Genomic DNA, 21228 nt, shown 5'->3' on the forward strand with positions numbered 1-21228 from the left:
ACTTGTAACACGAGCAGTAAATCTTATCGTTTATTTTTCAATGATATTCCTTGGTACTCAAGGTGATCATGTGCCGAAATAAATTAAGAATCTTTTAATTAAGGTTTTTAGTTTTATATGCTTAATTACCAGCAATTAATGCATAACTCTTGACAACAAAATTAGTAATGTGCATTTCCTAATTGAAGATTCTCTATTGAGAGATTTCGGAAATATTGGACCAACATTTATTGGAATTATGAAAAAACGAATTTGGGCATTCATTGCATATCTTGAGAATATTTTCGGTTTTGGAAATACCTTGGTGTCCAAACATCCTGGGTCTATAGGTATTTCTAGCAAACTATCCTAAGAGCCATGCAAACTTCATTCTTGTTGTTTCTGGTGGAGCCGTCTATTCGGAGAGGAAAGTATCCTAATTAGGTGAAATCTCTTACGATCGCTCGTTTAAATATTTTTGTGGGATCAAGAAGCTCTACGAGTACCGTTGGTGGGAAACTAGATAATTGCAGTGTTATTAGTTTTCGATTTGATTTGATTGACTAACGGATGTTGAAACTTTGATTGCACCTAGTTTGTTTATGCTTGAGAATCTTCTCTTCTGATATAAGATTCACTCAGACTAGATCAAAGTATCTGTTGTTAGATCTAAAGACATCTTGTGATAATCCATTGTTAACAGACTCCGTTTTGTGCGTGATTGATCACAAAAGATTCAAGTGGTGTTGTGAAGGTATTTGAAGATAAATGAATATTTGAAGACGAAGAAGAATTCTTATTAGTTTTCGTATCTTGTGGATTTAGTGCACAAACCTTGATCGGCTGGGATCCAACTAGAATCAGTTTATATTTGATAGATCTGATTGATTAGTTGCGTGAGATCGACATTCTCTATATTTCTCTTTGAGATCTATATTGATTGAGTCTGAATCTATACTTGACTATTTCGGTAGTTATAGTTAGATTAAACATAAGACCCTTTGTCAACGACTCATATATATATATCTTGTAGCGAGATTGATTAGAGTGGTTACCAAACAGATTCTTCATTTGTTATTTGGAATACGATCCAAAGGACTTGCTATTCACGTGCGTGACTCTAGAAGTCGAAGGCGCAGGGATACTGAGGGAACTAAGTAGCTAGGGGTAGTCTGCTTGGTCTCAACTATACGAAGTTGGTATTAGATTTTGTATAGCTGCTTAATTGTGAGAGTATTCAAAACTGGACTAGGTCCCGGGGTTTTTCTGCATCTGTGGTTTCCTCGTTAACAAAATCTTTCTGTATCATTTACATTTCTATTCCGCAATTATAATTGTTTTTATTATAATTTAAAGTAAATTACACTTATACGTTAACTCGGTAATTCTTGATAGTGATCCTATAGAGTTTGGTTATTTCCGAACCTATTATCAAGTAACACACTTTGTTGTTGTATTGTCTCGATCTTGTATCCATATTCCATCACACAAGTTATCTTGTTGTCGTATTGTCTCGATCTCATATCCACCGGCGATCACACGAAGTGTGAACCGAAATGTCGTATTGTCTCGACTCTGTCCATAGACGATCACATTCGGTAGAGGACTTATAGGTTGATAAATAAAAGATTATGGTGTATTTGGGTACCCTCGTCTTTTCATCTTCTTTAGTAGGTACCGAAGTGCTGCATGATCGGAATATACAATCACTTTTGTACCCACCAAATATGATCTAAAGTTTTCTAGTGCAAACACTATAGCAAATAATTCTTTCTCGGCGGTAGAATAGTTGATTTGTGCATCATTTAGGGTCCTATATGCATAGTCAATCACCTGAGACAGCTTGTCTACTCTTTGACCCAAAAAAAAACTCTAACTGCGTAGTCACCTGCATCACACATTAATTCAAACGGTAAGCTCCAATCTGGTGACTTGATAATTGGTGCAGTTGTCAACAATTCTTTCAACTTGTCAAAGGCATCCTTGCACTCCTTGTTGAAGTCAAAAACAACCTCTTTTTGCAATAATTTGGACATTGGCATTGAGATTTTGGAAAAATCCTTGATAAGTCGCCTGTAAAAACATGCATGGCCAAAAAACGAGAGAATCTCCCTCACCGAAGTGGGATATTGTAAGTTTCTTATTAAGTCTATCTTTGCTTTGTCAACTTCGAGCCCTCGAGAGGACACAATGTGACCGAGCACTATATCATGGTTTACCAAAGTGGCATTTCTCCCAATTAAGAACAAGGTTAGTGTCTATGCATCTTTTTAGCACAAGTTCAAGATTTTGTAAACAAATATCAAATGAATTTCCATAAACACTACAATCATCCATAAATACCTCAATGATGCGTTCCACGTAGTCATAAAATATACGAACCATACACCTCCGAAATGTGACAGGTGTATTGCAAAGACCAAACGACATCCGTTTATAGGCAAACGTACCAAAAGGAAAAGTAAAAGTAGTCTTCTATTGATCCTCCGGTGCAATAATAATCTGATTGTACCCCGAATAACTGTCCAAAAAGCAATAATGTGAATGTCCCGCTAACCTCTCTAACATCTGGTCAATGAAAGGCAAGGGAAAGTGATCCTTTCCGGTTGCGGTATTAAGCTTTCTGTAGTCTATGCACGCTCTCCATCCTGTTTGAAATCTTGTAGGAACAAGTTCTTCATCTTGATTTCTAACAATAGTGACGCCTGATTTCTAAGGAACCACTTGAACCGGGCTAACCCATTTGCTTTCACAAATTGGGTAAATCACCCCCACACTTAGCCATTTGAGGATCTCTTTCTTCACGACCTCCATCATTGGGGGTTAATCCTTCACTGAGAATTACGTACCAGCTTAATATCATCTTCCATTAGCATTCTATGCATGCATATGGATGGACTAATGCCTTTGATATCAGCAATTGTCCAACCAATAGCCGTTTTTTGCTTTTTCAGAACCCTAAGTAGACGTTATTCTTGTATTAGGGTGAGGTTTTTTGCAATAATCACCGGAAGTTCTTCTTTATCACCCAAGTACACGTACCTTAAGTGGTCCGGAAGCGGCTTAAATTTTAGTTTCGGTGCCTGCACAATAGAAGGTAACAGAACCTCATTATTTATGGGTAAAGAAATATAAGAAATATTATCCGGTTTAGCTTCTTATAGTGTCGTTAAAGCGCCACAAATATCCATTAGTTCTTTGGCTAAGTCAACGTCTAGGTTCGGGTGCCCATAAATGTCCAAATCAATGCTATTCCGTAATACAACTCCAAGTTTATCTTCACCGTTCAAATCAAATATTCGTTGTGCTAACGAACCAGTAACATCAATAGAAAAAGCTGAGTGAACATCACTAGGATAGCACATGGTTTCAAATATATTGAACCGTATGATCTCCTTATCAAATTCCATAGTGAGTGTACCACTATCGACATCAATCTTCGCTTTTGTAGTTTTCATAAATGGTCTCCCGAGAAGTAACGAAGTAGATGAAGTATTTTTTCCGTCCTGCATATCCACGATATAAAAATCAGCCGGAAAGATTAACTCATTCACTTGGACTAACACGTCCTCCACGACTCATTTAGGATATATATTGGACTTGTTTGCCAATTGAATAGTAATCCTTGTATATTTTAAAGGTCAAAGATTCAAAGAATCATAAACATTGGCTGACATAACACTTATGGAAGCTTCCAAATCAAGAAAAACATGCTCAAATCGTTGTTTACCAATGGTAACCGGGACTGTGAAACCACCAGGATCTGTACACTTAGCATGCATCTTCTTCAGTATCATAGTTGTACCACTTTCTCCCACCTGAGTAATTTCATTAGCAATCAACTTATCCTTCCTTGTACACAAATCCTTCAAAACCTTGGCATACCTGGGTACCAATCTGATGGCCTTAATAAATGGAATGTTGATTTGTATCTTGCTGAAAATATCCACGATCTCCTTGTCTTGAGCGTCTTTCTTGGATTTGGCAAAACGACTAGGAAAAGGAGGTGGCATGGTAAAAATGGGTAACGTGTCCTAATGTTGTCCGTTTGGGATTTGCTTTTCCTTAGGTATGGTTTCCGGCTCTACTTCCTTCTCAATATCATCACTAGGTACACATATTGGGTACGTGTACCCACTGGATTCCGAAACCGCAGTTGTTCATGTATCCAGATTTGAATCTCCTGTTTGTCTTCCGCTACTTAATGTCACCACATTAACATGTTATCTTGGGTTCACAAAAGGATGAGATGGAAATTTTGTTGATGCTTGTGCCTCTAATCTGCTCACTGTTGTAGCCAAATTCCCCACTTGAGTTCGCAAGTCTTTAATTGCATTATCAGTATTTAATTGACTCTGTTGACTTTGTTGGAACATGGTATGAGCATGTCAAGCCTAGAGTCTTGATTCTGAGGTTGTTGTTGTTGTTGAAAACCACTATGTCGCCCATAAGGATTAGGAGATGCTGCTTACTTGTTGGCATAACTGAAATTGGGATGATCTTTCCAACCAAGGTTATAAGTATTCGAACATGGATCATACATTTGCCTCTGATTTGGGAAAACAACATTTACCTCAACATGTTCGTCGTATAAAGGAATGATACATGTTGTCATTCTTTGTACTACCTTTTTTATATTGTTCATCCGTTGCTCTGACTGTGAAGTTTCTTCTATCTCGCTAACTCTTCTGACATTTGAGTTGTTTCTGGTATAGAATTGTTGAGCATTCGAAGCCATACTTTCAATCAAAGTAGTTTCCTGCAATATTGTCTTTTCAGCAAGTGAACCACTAGCAGCTGCATCAATCAAGTTTCGTTTCTCTGGAAGTAATCCTTCGTAGAAATATTGAATAATGAGTGTTGGAGATATGTTGTGGTGAGGACAACTTGCCACTAGTCTTTTGTACCTCTCTCAATATTCATAAAGAGACTCCCTAGTAATCTACAGAATACCACTAATCTCTTTACGAACAGAGGTTGTCTTAGAAGCAGGAAAATACTTCTCTAGAAATAGATTTTTCATCTCAGTCCATGTTGTAATACTTCCTGAAATACAACCATTTTTCTGCTAGATCTATTAAAGAGAGTGGGAAATCTTGCATCATTGTCGTATCACTGTCTTCGGCACCTTGCCTGAGACTTGTCATCTTGTGCTGGAACATCTGAAGATGACGGTTCAGATCTTCCCCAGGATGTCCCTTGAACTGCGGTAGATGGTGAATACTATTCGACTTCAGCTCCACTGTGTCAGATAGGTTAATAGAAAATAGTTGTGAATCTAAGCATGAAGATGTCAACTATCGAAGCTTCTTCTCCTGAGGTTGAGGTGGTGGAGGATTTACACCGTTCGTCATGTCTAATGTAGACGGTTCTTGTTGTGGTTATTAATGCGCTTGCAGTACCGTTCCCTTACGAGTTTGAATTCCGCACCTTGGGTAATCCCAATATTTCGATGCCAGAGATTAGGTACCTGAAACCAAAAATCTAGAAAACGAAAATATAAAAACAAAATTAAAACTAATAATAATAATAATAACTAAAGCTACCGACTGCTCCCCGGAAGTGATGCCAAAATTTGATGGTTGTCATAAGTGCAATCAAATTAAATCACTTATTTCCACACAATTAACTGGTAATATAATGGAGCAAGGATCGTTCCCACGAAGATCAGTGAGTTTTAGTTGTCAAAGTGTCACAAAAGGGGGTTTGTTTTAGATTTTAAACAAAATAAAATAATCAAAGCAAATAAAGTTGAGTTGTAATCAATAGAGAGAGATATGATCGAGGAATCCTTCCTCGTTACTAAACCGTTAATGAGTTAATATATTCATCTATTCATCATTGATCATAGATTATCACCAACCGTAGGAAAGCAGCTTGAGCAGTGATATCCTCTAAAGTCCTTTGGTCACTGGATACAGAAGCGCTCGAATATCAGATTCTATTCGTCGAAACCACCAAGTAGTAGCGAACTCAAGGTGTAGCTTGATTGAATGCTTTATGTTTGTGACTTGGGTCAATCCTAGTAGTTAAACTCTTAGCGCAAGGTCCACTTTCTAGTGTTGTTTCCACACGCGATCGCTCCACAAAATCCCTCTGCAAGGTTTCACGTTCTCTACTTGTGTATATGTTATTCAACAATTACACGGATATCCTAACCCTTTACTATCTTTATATTAATCAAGAAACTGATTTAGTTGGCCACCTTGAACAATCAATTAACCAATCATAAACATTCCTTATAGTAGAAACAAACGATAATCATATGAAGAAATAAAAATAGATTCATATATTAATTTAAATCAAGTTTAGAACTATTCATCCTCAATAAATAGGTGTTTAGACACTCATGGATTTATAAACATCCATGATATACATATAACAAAACTAAAGAGATAACGTTACGAAAGAGGAACCGCTTTGAAACCCTAACTTTCGCTCCGTGTGTAGTTTCTTCTCTCCAAGCCTTATAATTTCGTGTCCCCTTTATATCTATTTATTCATGGCCTAATACCTCTTTATATAGGTTTACATTCCTTGGCCTTCAAGTATCTAAGTTGGTTCAAGAACCCGACCCTAAACTACGAAAGAAAACCCTAAAAGATAGTTCGTGAATTTTAGCCTTCATAGTTTGCGTACCAGTTTGCAAACTCTTTTAGTAGAAAAGTGTCCAGAAAATTTTTAGTTTGAAAACCGGTTTTCAAACTCTTTTTTCCACGAAATCATAGTTCACAAACCAGTTTGCGAACTTTCATGTCTTCGGTTTCGATAAAAAAGCTTGTTTTTCCCATAACTTCTTCGTCTGAACTCGGAATAACCTCATTCTTTTTGCATTCTTTTTGTAATTGAATTATATTTAAGATGGTGATGAGAAATCATTAATTTGAATGATTTAATCTTGGTATTTGGCCTGTATCTTGATTTTGAGCATCTTTGCTCCGTTTCACTTCTTCCTAGCATCTTTGACTTGGGCACTTGGGTACTAGAATAATTATCTTCTTAGATATTTTTAACACCTTTTAGTTACTTTTGAGATGATTTACATAATAGAGATAAATAAAAGAAAACAAGAGTAATAATACGAAAATATGCAAACATAATAGCTAAAACAAGTATGGAATGGACACTAAAATCATACTCCCTCTGTTCCTTTTTAATAAGATGGTTTCTCTAAATAAATGTTTCAAAAAAATAGGTTGGTTTCCTAATTGGGAAAGTCAAATGTTACTTTAATTTTCTGGGACCACTTTTTCTCTTAACTTATTTTGATGACAAGTGTCATGTAGACCATTTCACTTTACTTCTTTTGATGACAAGTGTCATGGGGACCATTTCACTTCACTTCTTTTATTGACAAGTATCATGAGGACCACTTTCAATGATTATTTATCTTAATTTCCTTAAATTTCTCTAAAAACAAAATCAGCCTATTAAAAAGGAACGGAGGGAGTATGACTTATGCACTTATCAATGAAGAATGAGTTAAGAGAACGTTATATAATGTAATATCTTCATATTTTAATTCGTGTATTCTCCATATGTATTAGTGATTTGCCACTAAAATTGACAAAGGGGTAGATTGTTAGAGCATTGCTCGGTTGAACCTGCCAAGCGTTGAAATGTCAAGGTTGGTTGTCATATTTTAGTATAAAAACTCAAAGTCGCTTGATTAGATTACTAAAACAAATTCTTTAGGTTATAATAGAAAGTCTAGAAATGTTGAGACATATAAGTATTACTCTGAAGATGTATCTACATCAATGAAGACATCATCCTTCAACTTGAGGTTAGTAATACAAGACTTGACTTGTTTCCATAAATATTTACGTTACCTTAAAGTCGTTTAGATTGAAAACATGACATGCAAATTTATATATACAAAACTCTGGTATTAAAGACTTGATCATTTTATTATGATCAAAGTGTCAAGGAAGTATATACAAGTTGTTTCACAACTTTGGTATATTGAACTACGAAGTATAACGCCTATTTATTGAACTTCGTAATAACGACATAGACATAATCTTTGTAACTTGTTACTAGATTGTATGATGAAATTAAGACTTATTTCATGCCTAAAAAACTATGTTTGGTTACATGAGTTTAAGGAAGTACACTTCCGAACTTGTTTCGTAGTTGAAATAAATCAATACGTTGGTGGTCTGGTTCATATTAGGAATCTATAGCAGGACCGATCCCTATGCTTTGGGGATCTCTAGCAGGGACTATCCCTGTTGGGATATCTAGTAGAACTGATCCCATCCTATTGGGGATCTCTAGCATAACCGATCCCCATGGTAAAACTTATTTCCGATCTCACGTACACTTTAGGGTTTTTCTGAGTTTGGAAGTTGGGTTTGCAAAATAGGAAAGTTCAATATGTCGATATTGTGAGTAATTTGAACATGTGTATAAACCTTATCTTTTATTGTTCAAAGACATTCTTTTATACCCAAGGTGAGATCCCAAACCAAAATGTTTGAGAAACTTTTATTAAGATTTCTGAATGTATATGTTTTATTTTTCCAGCAAGAAAAACTTATCTTTGGAAGATGTATTAGTTAAGTATCTTGTATGCTAGCTAATATTGAGTTGTAATCCAAGAGGGATTTCGGTATCACAGTTGGATATTGGTTGGAATAAGACAAAACCGAATTTTGGTGTTTATTGCATATCTAGAGAATATTTTAGGGTACTGAAATTCCTTGGTGTCCAAATTACCTTGGTCTATAAATAGTCAAGTTTTTCTTCTTACATACAAACTTATTCTGAGGCATACACTTCACTTTGTAGTCACTGTTGTAGGCAACTAATAGTATTACTTGTAATACTATCTTGGAGAGGAAAGTAACCTAATTAGGAGAAATCTCTTACGTCCGGTAGTTTAAAATCTCCTGTGGGATCAAGAAGCATCTAGATAGTATCATTGGTGTAAAACTAGAATTTGTTTTGTGGAACTTGAAGTTGTGGCCGACTCAAAAAAGGACGAAGCAATAAAATGAAGATCGAAAAAAGTATGAATTAGGAATTCCCTGGGGGTATTTTTGGATCAACGGTGTTAAGCTAAAGTACAAGGGGCTAACTAAACTAATACTTCGACTACTACACCAACTTGAGGCAAACTTCTAAAATTAAAGCCTGGAAATACTAACATTTGAAATTAATTTAAATAAAATACAGAAAGAGCCCTTCGGCACCATAGAAACACCAGAACAGAACTTTTTTAAAAATAAAAAAATAAAAAGGGTATTCAAATGGGAATTTAAGCTTCAAAACAAATTTTTGAACCTTCGAGAGCCACCAGAAAGAGACAAGGAAAGGGGTTTTGAAAACAATCTCTAGAAAGGGTATCATAATTTCAAAGATCTCATACTTATATTAATGAAAAACATTTAAACGACAAAATAAAAAAGATCAAACCCCAAATAAAGATTAAGATCAAGAAGACTGATCCAAATAAAAGAAAACAGAGAAAAGATGAGATATTGAGACACACAAAAGTGAGTCGATTTTACTTTTTAATTTCTTTTGAAACCAAAGACGAGGAGGTCGATACCCCAATAACAGATCAAGAAGATTCACCATGTAAGAAGGAGAAGAGGAAATAAGATTTTTGAAAACATTTTTTCTTAAAATTAAATACCACAGAGTCGGAGATCAAAAAAACAATTTCCAATAAAACACATCTTTCCTTTCTCAAGATCATTCAGGGATTGAAGAAGAAAGAGGCAACAAAATCAGGGATGAAAAGATAAAGATAAGACATGAAAACCCATTTTTAATAGCCAAAAAAGAGGATAGAAAATTAAAATGGAGGAGAAGATCAAAGATCATAAGAAGCAAAGGGGAAAGGCGAAAAGAAGCTAAAATGGATCTCAGAAAGAAAAGACCAGAGAAAACCCTTACCCAAATAATATTCCAAAGAAGGAGCAGTAATAGGGAGATTATAGAAAACATAAAATTATAACAAATCCAAGAAGAAAAGGAGTAAAGAAAGCGGAACAGAAGGAGGAAACTGATTCATAGAACAACAAAGAAGAAAAAGGAAAAAAAAAAAAAAGAACCACTCTAGCAAAGAAGAATAGAACAAAAGGAGACTAGATCAGTTTCCTCCTCCTGTTCCGCCAGAACCAGCATCACCACCCCACCACCACCGCCGCGGCCATCACCAAGACCACCGCCACCGCCAACATCTCCATCACTACCGGTGCCACCGTCGCCACCACCACTATCGTCATCACCACCACCATCGTCATCGTCGCCGCCGTCACCACCACCGCTCTCACCACCACCTAACCCTGAACCCTAAAATCCCTAACCCTCAACCCTCAAGGGATATTATTGTTTTTTTCTCACATATGTAAAGTCATATGTGTACCAAATCTACTACTTAACTTGCTAGGATGGAAAAGTTAACAGATTGGGGCATTTCTAACATTTTTTAAAAATTGGGGGAATTTCCGCAACCATGCCTCCAAATTTGGGCATTTTGACTAGTTTTCCTATTAAAAAAAGGCTTTCGACATTTGCGTACTATAGTGGTGGGTATTTGTTTTTTTTTTTTTTTGCTAAGTCCAATAGTTCATTAAAGCAAAAAAATGTAATTACAAGAATTACAAGGAGGGCTCAAGGCCCCCCACCCCCATAAACCAAAGGGGTTAAAAAAATAATTGCAAAGATAACTCAAAAAGTTCCAAAAAAGCTAACACAAAATAAATAACATCAAGAGAATACTCAAGGAAATTAATAACGTCTATATCCTACTCCTCTCAAACATCCCTTATTTCCAATTATAAAGTTTCTCCTCTTAGACGGTAACCCGAAAGAATTTCTGTCAAAAGCTCTGAATCTCCATAATCTTCATACTCTTCATAAATATCATCGTACTCATCTTCATACGAAGTGTAATTACCAGGAACAAGTTTAATAGTAGATTGAACTTTTTTCTTAGTTGAAACTCTAATAATTAGCTCCTTTTTTTCTTTAAAATAATTTTTTCTATAGGCTGGATTTCTAATGAAATTAGCACGAACCTCATCATTCTTAATATTGTTTGCTTCATCTAGCTCCTCCTTGGTGAAAATATTTTCATTCTTGTCTGATTCACGATGTTTCCTTAGGGCCTCCATTTTTGCACGAAAAGCTATTTTCTTCCCTTCATCTAAAAAAATAGCTCTTTATCACTAATTGTTGCACTAACGGAGATATCACTAACCGTGCCCTGATCATCCAAAAGAGTACCCCACTCTTTCGAGTTTCTTACTTCAGCTGCCATGTTAGTTGCCGTGTTTGTCGCGTTAATTACAATAACACCATCATCAATTTCCTTACAGGCACTTGCCTGAAAATCCTCCTACACATATCCGACCTCCTCATCATCTCGAAAGCCCAGTTCTGAGCTACGAGCTTCATAAGAATTATTGCTTACTATTTCCGACCTGAGTAACTCATTCACCAACGGAGTAAAAGTGAAAGACGTACCTTTAGTCTTATTTATTCCTGACGAGTGTTTATACTTAACCGACTACCAATCATCTGTAAGATTAGCGCTTGCTTAGAATCATCATTCCCATTACCATCAGTAATAGCAGTATTAACCTCTACAACACCAGTAAATATCACCAGCCTGTTTTCACTAGTTACCTGATTTGCATAGGCTGTATGGGCAGCTGCAGCCTTTTTAGCGTTTTCCAAATCATCAGAAGCCTTGCGCATAGCTTCAGATATCGCAATATCATCTTCAGATTGTTTGGAATTCACCAAACTCGCATGATTACCATCAACCCCTTCATTAACTTCTGGTAACACAGGTGCAGAATTATCCTTCCTTTTTTGCCACTTCTTACCAACATTTGGCTCATACCTTCCTTTGATAATAGTCTTCTCTCCCAAGACCTGATGTTGTTGTTTTCCGTTGTTCCCTTCAGTTCTAACCAACTGCTTTTTGCATTCAACATCAGATTGTCCAAAGGTGTTACACTTTGAACATAACTTAGGGTATTTTTGGATATCAATGTACTGCCAAAACTCCTTTCTACCCGCAGTTAGATGTATTCTTTCTAGAATATGTTTAGAAAAATCAATATCTATTAGGACTGAAGCAAAAACAACATAATCAAGCTATAAAGTTTTTTCATCCACATCAATTGGATTTCCCAGAATTTTCCCAATTATAAGCAAAGACTTTTCAGTCTAAAGCTCAAGAGGTAATTCCGGAAACATAACCCAAACAACAACATGGGATGTTGTGGATGGGGAAAAACGATTTGCTGGTTTTTACGGAATTGAAGAGTCGACCGTGTGGAGACTCCTTGAACCGAACGAAATGTTGAACCTCACACAGATGCACTGCAAGAAGGGAGTGCTTTAAGTTCGAGAGATCAATCTGTAAGACCCCAGCCTAAACCAAGAACAATGGTCGTTCCAGAGTCAATTCGGTCACAAGAGAGGATGGGTTGATCTGTAGGAGGGAAGCTGAGAAATACGTGAGATGAATGGTGATCTGAGATTGTAGGTGTGTTGTGAATTCAGCGTGAAAATGCTCTGAATGATTGAATTTTGCTCAATTGAGAGTAATTTCTGTGAGTTCGTGTAGACGAAAGATTGTTTGTATTAACTTTGATGAGAAATTGCTCGTCTTGGCGAATGTTGTTCGAGTGTTCGAAAACTTCTGTCTTTTCAATCAAGATTCAGAGACATTTTATAATGCCGTAGTTGAAAACACCCATGATCCCATGAAGTGTGACAGTTGCTGGAATCAGAGAATGGGAAATGGGGAAATCGTGTTAAAACCAATTACTCATCGTGCAGAGACTTGGTTAACTTTCCACCCACTACTTTGCTGACTCTTCCAACTGATTGCACGACTTGCTCACATTCTCATCGTGGGTGAACACACGTGTCGTAGACCGCCAGACCAAAACTCTAGTTAGTATCCCCCCACGTGACACGATTGAAATCTCGTGATTGTGGAGTCAGTTGATGAATTTATGGGACGATGAGTCCATGTATTGCTGAGTTGAACATGTGTGCAAATGTTTCTAAACTCATGAATTTAATGTGTCTGCTGAGACGAGGTATCATTATAACCTAAGACGAGCAAAACTGTGTTGCTAAATTGTTGAATATTGATAGTTGAACCAATATTCTTTGATTTGAGCAAATATTGCTAGTCTGAGCGAATATTGCTAATTGAGTAAATATTTCCGGTTCGAGCGAATATTGCTAGTTAGAGCAAATATTGCTAGTTTGAACAAATATTGTTCTTTTGATGAATTGTTGGTAACTGGACCAAACAAAATGTTAATTTAAGTTACTGACTGCTGAGTCGGGAAAAATAAATATGAATATCAATTATGGAATCAACATAAAATTATCAGAGTGTTCGAATCTGCACAGAATCACGTTTCTGCAGAGCTCTGGATTCAAAACCCTAATTTTACCGAAATTATGATTTATTGCAAATCAACACGGGACCGGATACATGGGATGACGGGTTCACCATATAACGCCCAGATGCTCGAATGAGCAAAAAATACCAAAGTCTCTTGAGGACCAGTTAGTGAAAGAATGATTAAATGCTGGTTTAATCATTTACTGAAATAATGCTCGTGTGAGCAACAAATCATAAAACCTGATGTACAAAATATGAGGGGACGATCAAGAGTTCATGAGACCGGATCTTGATGGTCGTGGGACCATATGGTCGTTTGATCGAACTTCCAATTGTTTGGAAAGAGTTCGAACCTAATATGAGCAACTGAGCAAATTAGGTTAAAATCATTAAAATATGCGGGACCAGTTGTTTGCAAGCCTCAGGGTCACCCTTGGTCGGTCAAGGGGATGTGCCCGTGTCACCATAGTGTCCGTGCTTCAGTCCTGAGAATTTTGATATTTTCTGATGCACGTTTGAGCAACATTTGGAGAAAATATGCAAAATCCATGGTTTTGCTGAAACCGGCAAAAATACATGAGATGATGAAAATAATAAATAAACAAGGAATCACAAGGTGTGGGACAGGCCACGGCTAGGGAATGGCCAGCCGGCTGACACGCGGTCCCACATGCTTTTCCCAGTTTTATGTGATTTTATGTATTTTTCTCTGATTTAAGGGAAATTCCATGAAACTGGAGAGTTTGGCGAAATTAGGGAACTTCCATGAGATGAGAGACATAAATTAAAATATAAAACAGGAAATGGGAGTGTGGGACCGGCAATGGCCGTCGCATGGACGGCCAGCCAATGGGCGCGACCCCCAAGGCACTCTCTTCCCAATTTTATGTAATTTTGATGATTTTAGATAATTTTTCATAAAATCAAAGGGATTTGTTGAAAACCAAGATATTTTGTTGAAATCAGGGAGTTTTCATGAAATCAGGAAACCAAACACCAAATAATAATAAAATAATAGGCGTGTGGGACCGGCTAGGGCATGGCCGGCCGGCTAGAGCCCGATCCCACAAGTTTTCCTAATTTTTTTAATATTTTCCATGATTTTAGAGAAAATACATGAAATTAGGTAATTTTAGGGAAAATTCATAAAATCAAGAAATTTTCATAATTTGATAAGGAATAATAAAATAATGGGACGTGAGGTGTGGGACCGGCCACGGCCGGCTAGTGCTCGGTCCCGCGACACCTTTCCCTAATTTTATTATTTTTGGATAAAATCATGTGATTTAGATAAGAATACATGAAATTAGGAAATTTTCATGATTTTAGGGAAAATTCATAAAATCAAGGAATTTTCATAATTTGAGAAAAATAATAAAATAATGGAGACGTGAGGAGTGGGACCGACCACAGCCAAGACATGGTCGACTGGTGCTCGGTCCCGCGACACCTTTCCCTAATTTTATTATTTTTTGATAAAATCATGTGATTTAGATAATTTCTTTGAAATAAAGGAAATTTGCTCGAACGAGAGGATTTTCATGAGATCGTGAAAATAGTAAAAATATGGTAAAATATAAAATTTGGCGCGGGACTAGTCACGGCATGACTGGCCGGCTGGTGAGCCTAGTCCCCTGGCGCTTTTGTTTAATATATTATTATTATTATTTTCCCTTCCTATTTTGCATAGGTTCCTCGTTCGTTCGTATTTTTAAAATGCTCGTTCGTGCATTCAAAATGCTGGTCTGTGTATTATTTGCTAATTACACTTGCACCATTTTTTCAGGGCTTATTCGATGCCCAGATGCCTGTTTCATTGAATATTTATTACTAACCTGTGGAATTCTGCTGGGAAGAACCACGGATTGAAGAACGAAATATAACGGGGAATCGTAGAATATTGCTGAATATTCAGGCAATTAATTGACGACTCGTAGAATATTGCTGGATATTCAGACGATAGCTCGTAGAATATTGCTGGATATTCAGACAATTTAAGATAATTAATTGCTGGCTCTGTACTAGAAGGGCTTTCTGTCTAGGAGCATTAATTATCTGAGGGTTGAGCAATATGAACTTGCTGGAGTGTCATATTCCCCTTGCATAGTCGGGGAAAACCTGGTTACATCCCGAATACGTTGTCGCTCTATACTAGCAGACATGCTGTCTAGGAGCCGCCCAATCTTTCGATTCTATACATTATGAGATGTGACGTGGCCTCAGCTGAGAGACTGCACATCTTCATCTTCTCTGAGAGACTTTCTCCATCAGAGGTGGCATGAGCTTTCATGCACAGAGACATGAGTCTCGATACTCATCCGATTGCCGGATCCGGAGTAATTACTGAAATTGCTCAGTATTCATGAGATGTGTCGTGGCCTCAGCTGAGAGACTACACATCTACATGTACTCTGAGAGACGGCCTTCTCAGTCAGAGTTTTTATGGCATGAGCTTTCATGCTTAGAGACATGAGTCTCAATACTCATCCGATTGTCGGATCCGGAGTAATTACTGAAATTTCTCATTATTCATGAGATGTGTCGTGGTCTCAGCTGAGAGACTACACATCCACATCTTCTCTGAGAGAACTTTATCAATCATAGGTTTTATGGCATGAGCTTTCATGCTTTATTGAGAGACATGAGCCTCAATACTCATCTGATTGCCGGATCCGGAGTAATTACTGAAATTGCTCAGTATTCATGAGATGTGTCGTGGTCTCAGCTGAGAGACTACACATCCACATCTTCTCTGAGAGAACTTTCTCAATCAGAGGTTTTATGGCATGAGATTTCATGCTTTATTGAGAGACATGAGCCTCAATACTCATCCGATTGCCGGATCCGGAGTATACTTTTACAATTTTACCCTTTGTCGAAAATCCACCATCTACAGATGTACGCTGTTTGTTAGGGTTGAAACCTGGATACCAATCCTGAAGCTTCAACAAGTGATTGTTAACAGTTGCGGTTGGTCCATTATGAATCTTCTCTTTATCCTCAGCACATGAAGGCATAACAATGAAAAAATCCTTATCCATTGGAAGGAACTTAACACGTTCAAGTTTCCATTGTTCCAAAAGTTGTTTTTTAACTTCAGAAAACTTCAATCCCGTGAAATCTAACCTAGCAATGGAGCTGTGCTGAAATCTTTTGCAACCTTCTTGAAAGTATTCCAATGGGATTTTTAACGCAGGTTCTCCCTCCTTTGAAGTTGGGTTATGTAACTTGGGAAGATCTACAGATTTTGGTATTAGGGTTATATTTCCCTTGAGTATATCAACAAACGAACCTTGACCACCAATTGATTTGGCAGTCCCAGATGATGTAGCAACTACAAGAGATGATTCAATCATCGAAAATGCTATATGTCCACCATTCCCTTCCACCATTAAATGTCATTGTATATATAATTTGAGTACAAATTGTTGGCCTCACATTGAAAGTTAGGCCAAAAGCTTGAATTCTAGAGCTTCTAGCCCCCCAACCAATATGAATTGAGAGTTTTGAGATCTTTTCGGTATACATGATCAATATTTAGATACCAAAACTACTCACCAAGCTAAACCGATACCCTAATTCGTGAGCACGAAAATAAAACCCTAATTTCCATTTCTGCAACCGATTTCCCTCTGCCTATTTTTCTTTGTTTCTACAATACCAAGAAACGTGTGTTGCCGATTTCCCTCTGCCGGTTCTTCTTCATTTTTATAGCACAAAGAAACGCATGCCTGCTGCTTTCTTTTTTCTTCTTATTTGGTTTTTACAACAACATCCAAACCTGTTAGCATGCGTAGAGAACAAAGGAGCTTCCGAGTTCTTTTTAATGGCATGAGACCTAAAATCTTTGCTGCTTCTTTTCTTCTTTGTATTCTTCTTCTTCTTCTTTCATTTTTACAACAACATCCAAAGGCGTCAAGGTACTCTCTTTGTCAATTTTGTTTGGTTGTCAATTTATTTCGAGATTATTAAGTTTTGAAATACATGGTACCTTTTCGTGAATTTTATTTTAGACTATTAATATTCAACTCAGCTACTTAGGATGTAGAATCCAATCGTTTTTGTCCAACATGAATCACTTTTGAGGTAATATTATTTGGGCATATCGTATTGATGTAAATTTTTGAGTTTCTATGTTTATTGATATTCTTAGTAGTCTCTTATGTAATGGAAGTTGATTATCAGGTTCCTAACTTCTATTGCAATGGTGATACGTCAAACAAATGAAAAGATGACGCTTGCTCATGCAACAAGTGCACAATGTATTTAAGGTACAAACTTATTCCGTCGGCATATGGTGAATCTTATTCCGCCAAATGTTAACACCACATATTGGTCCTTAAAGTTGCTACCAGTTAAGTCATTATTGAAGGAGTGGATGCCTGGACAGTAGTAGCTGCTATGGTTGTTAGGTGAACGAGGTGTGCTTTCTATATCCATAGAGTAACGCATACAATAGTAGATGAGCAAGATGCAAACGCTTGAATGGTATGCATGTATATCACAATCAGTATATAAAGTAGTAATCTATAGGAATTATTACTCAAAGAGGGATAACCTAAAATGACCTGACACGGTACTGAAAAAATGTCTCAAGCAGCGATGGGATAGGAATCTTTGTTTACTGAATTATTTTATAGATGTAACTTGAGATTTTTTCCCCCCCTGCGCTTTGCTATACGTAAATCATCTGGCGTGTATTGTTTTTGTAAATAGTAGATTCATATGAGTTTTTTCCCCCTTTACTTTGGTATACTTGATTACTGGCATATGAGTTTTCCCCCCTTTACTTTGCTATATTTTACCATTCATAAGTATTCGTAAGTGGTTGATCCAGATGACCTATGTTTTCTCCTTTGCTTTGATACGTAAATCATCCGGTATGTATTGTTTTTTAATATGATGTATCCATATGAGTTGTTTTTCTCCTTTTCCTTTACTGTATTTGATCATGTATTATGTATTTATTTATTTTTGAAATATTTTGTATAATATGCTTTGATTGTCGATGCGAGTTAATGTTTATGATTCACCAATGGTTGAGTTTCCATTAAATCCTATTTTCAAAAAAAATGTCAGCTCCATGTTCTCATCTTAACCTTATCTTATAGGTTGTTCTTAATAAGATATTAAGGGAAAACAAGAGCTTGCAGCCCAATGAAATATGTCAGGTAAAGGGTGTAAGTGGCGCGAAGGTACGTACTTGGGTGTTTTCATACCAGTTTATACTTGGGAAATTTAAGTTTGAGGGTGAATGTCTGAGCTGAAGTTTTGGAGAGCTTGATTGCCTCTTTCTCTGTATAACTGATGTAGCTCACGCAGATTGGAGGGTGGATGCGTGATCATATAGATCTTTCAAATCCACCCCTATAAGAACATCATTAAGCTCCCTGATTCAGGGGGTACCACAACATATTTAATATGAATGCAGTATTGGGATGCATGGATTCACTCTCCCAAATCGTGGGTCATGAACGTCATGCCTAAGCGTGTTTAATCTGATGAGTAAGTTTCTTTATATCTTTTAATCTGACGAGTAAGTTTCTTTTATCTCGAATGACAAGCTTTAGAGTGTAAAACGAGTACAAGGCTCTTTAGGCGCTTATATAATTTTTGTATTGTTGGTTAAATAATAATCATCACCCTTTTGTTCACCAACAGCAGAATTATATATGACCCGGAACTATGCACCATGGGTAAGAAGTCTTGGTTAGCTAGATAAAATTCACCATGGTTAACTATGCATCATGGGTAAGAAGTCTTGGTTAGCCAGATAAAATTCATTCTGGGATGATCCAAAGTGAATTTATTTAATATTTTTCTTCCTATGCCCCTGGTGTCATCCGCAGATTGAGTCTATTAGACATCTTTTACTTTATTGCAGTATGGAGAGAGCAGTTTGATTTGTTCTTTTACCTGAATCAGTATTTTATGTCGATTTATCCAACTCAGTTCATCAACCGATAAAGAATCGGGATAATCACGCGTACGATCAGTATATTTCATTTCAAAATCCTTATATGATCAACTTGGCATCTCTAGAAACACAAATGTTTTATAGTGTTCCAACATAAAAGTCCTGATCTGAGAGCTAAAAATTCACATTATGTTCCTCTTATAAGATGGACCTCATCTCATATCATCAACATTCTCATAATAAATCTATTAGGTCTCATCGTAATAATCTGTATTAGACTCATGCACCTCCATCCAATTGGGTAAAATTACACTTTGATGCAGCTTTTAATACTGACACTAAAAAAGCTGGTATTGGTTTGATACTTGATGACTCTGCGGATGGGTTTATGGCAGGGAAAGCAGAAACTAATACTGCTACAGCCTACAAGCGCAGAGCAGGCTGAGGAATTAGAGTTATTTGAAGCTGCACAATGGTTCAAGGATCTGAACTTACCACCATCTTCAAATACAGTCTTCTGTGAAAGAGATTGTAAATATAAATCGAACATCTGTTAGGATAGAAAACTATCTATGGCAAATTGTCGATATCGGCTGGGTAGTTTGTCCTCCGAGATTTAGTGTACGGGGAATTCACTAACGGTTAACTTCATATGACATAAGTTTGTGATATTTTTCAAATAGAAAAAAAGAAAGAAAAAACAAATGATTTACCCCCTCATCTTGCATCCGATTTTCATTGTTTTTGTTTGTTGTTGTTTTTACATTGAATTCTTCATTTGCTCAACTTGCCTCCAATTTTCATTAATTTAACGGAGAAACTCCTTAATATGATAGCGTTGTGATAAAATACAAATAAGATGATGCGATCTGTTTGGTTTAATAAGCTGATTTTATTACTCCAGAGTACAGTAGAAACTCTATAAATTAATGTTGTCGGGACCATCAAAATTTATTAATTAAACGAGATATTAATTAATCGATAAATTAATAATTAATAATTAATATTTTATTAACTTATAGATAAATTTCATATTACAAGTTAGATAAAATTGATGCTGTCGTCATTGTAAACTTCGATCAACAGATAACACAAGTTTAGACAATTTAGATGAACATACAGACAGTGAAATCACTCAAGACTTGCGAAATCTGATCGAGAAATTGGGCTATCGCAATTCAATGAATGTCGAAGATGTCCTAAATTGTCCGAAAGGAAATGAGGTTACACAGTTGTTGACTGATGAAGAAATAATCAAGAGCGTTATGGGACTTGATAAAGATGTAGAAGAAGATGATGAAAGTTCAAAAATAGAGCCCCCCTCATGAAACGAGGTTACTAAAGCGACAATAACATTGAATAATTTCTTGCTGAGCTATGAGAAAACAACACCAAAACAATGATAAGATAAATTAGAGATGAAATTCAATGCAATATTGATTAAATCATTTTTCAAAAAGTCTGCATAAATCACTAATGTATTGAATATATATATATATATATATGCATTATTAATTTATATTTCATATGGGGTCTACATAGGTCATCAAAAATGTATTATCTTATAATTATAGCGAATTATTAATTTGGCGCGTTGTCCCCGACTCGGGACCCGCCAAAAATATTATTTAAGAGAGTTTATTAAATAATCGAGTATTAATTAAAAGAATTTCTACTGTAATTAACTATTTTACTTTTACAAAGTAGATATAAATCTAATCTTGGATGACCAATTTATAAAAAAGATTAAAGTTTATGAAGTCTAATCTTGGAGTCAAATATTAGCAATTTATATGTTTTCGCCGCTATAACTATTTGATCTGCTAATACTACATTTTGACACAATCTGAGAGACCCATATCTTCATTTTTCAGCGCCAATTACACTACAATTAACTTAGCCCCGTGCAATGCACGTGCAAGACACTAGTGCAGGTAGT

Source organism: Papaver somniferum, chromosome 10, assembly GCF_003573695.1.
Source record: "Papaver somniferum cultivar HN1 chromosome 10, ASM357369v1, whole genome shotgun sequence".
Lineage (NCBI taxonomy): Eukaryota > Viridiplantae > Streptophyta > Magnoliopsida > Ranunculales > Papaveraceae > Papaver > Papaver somniferum.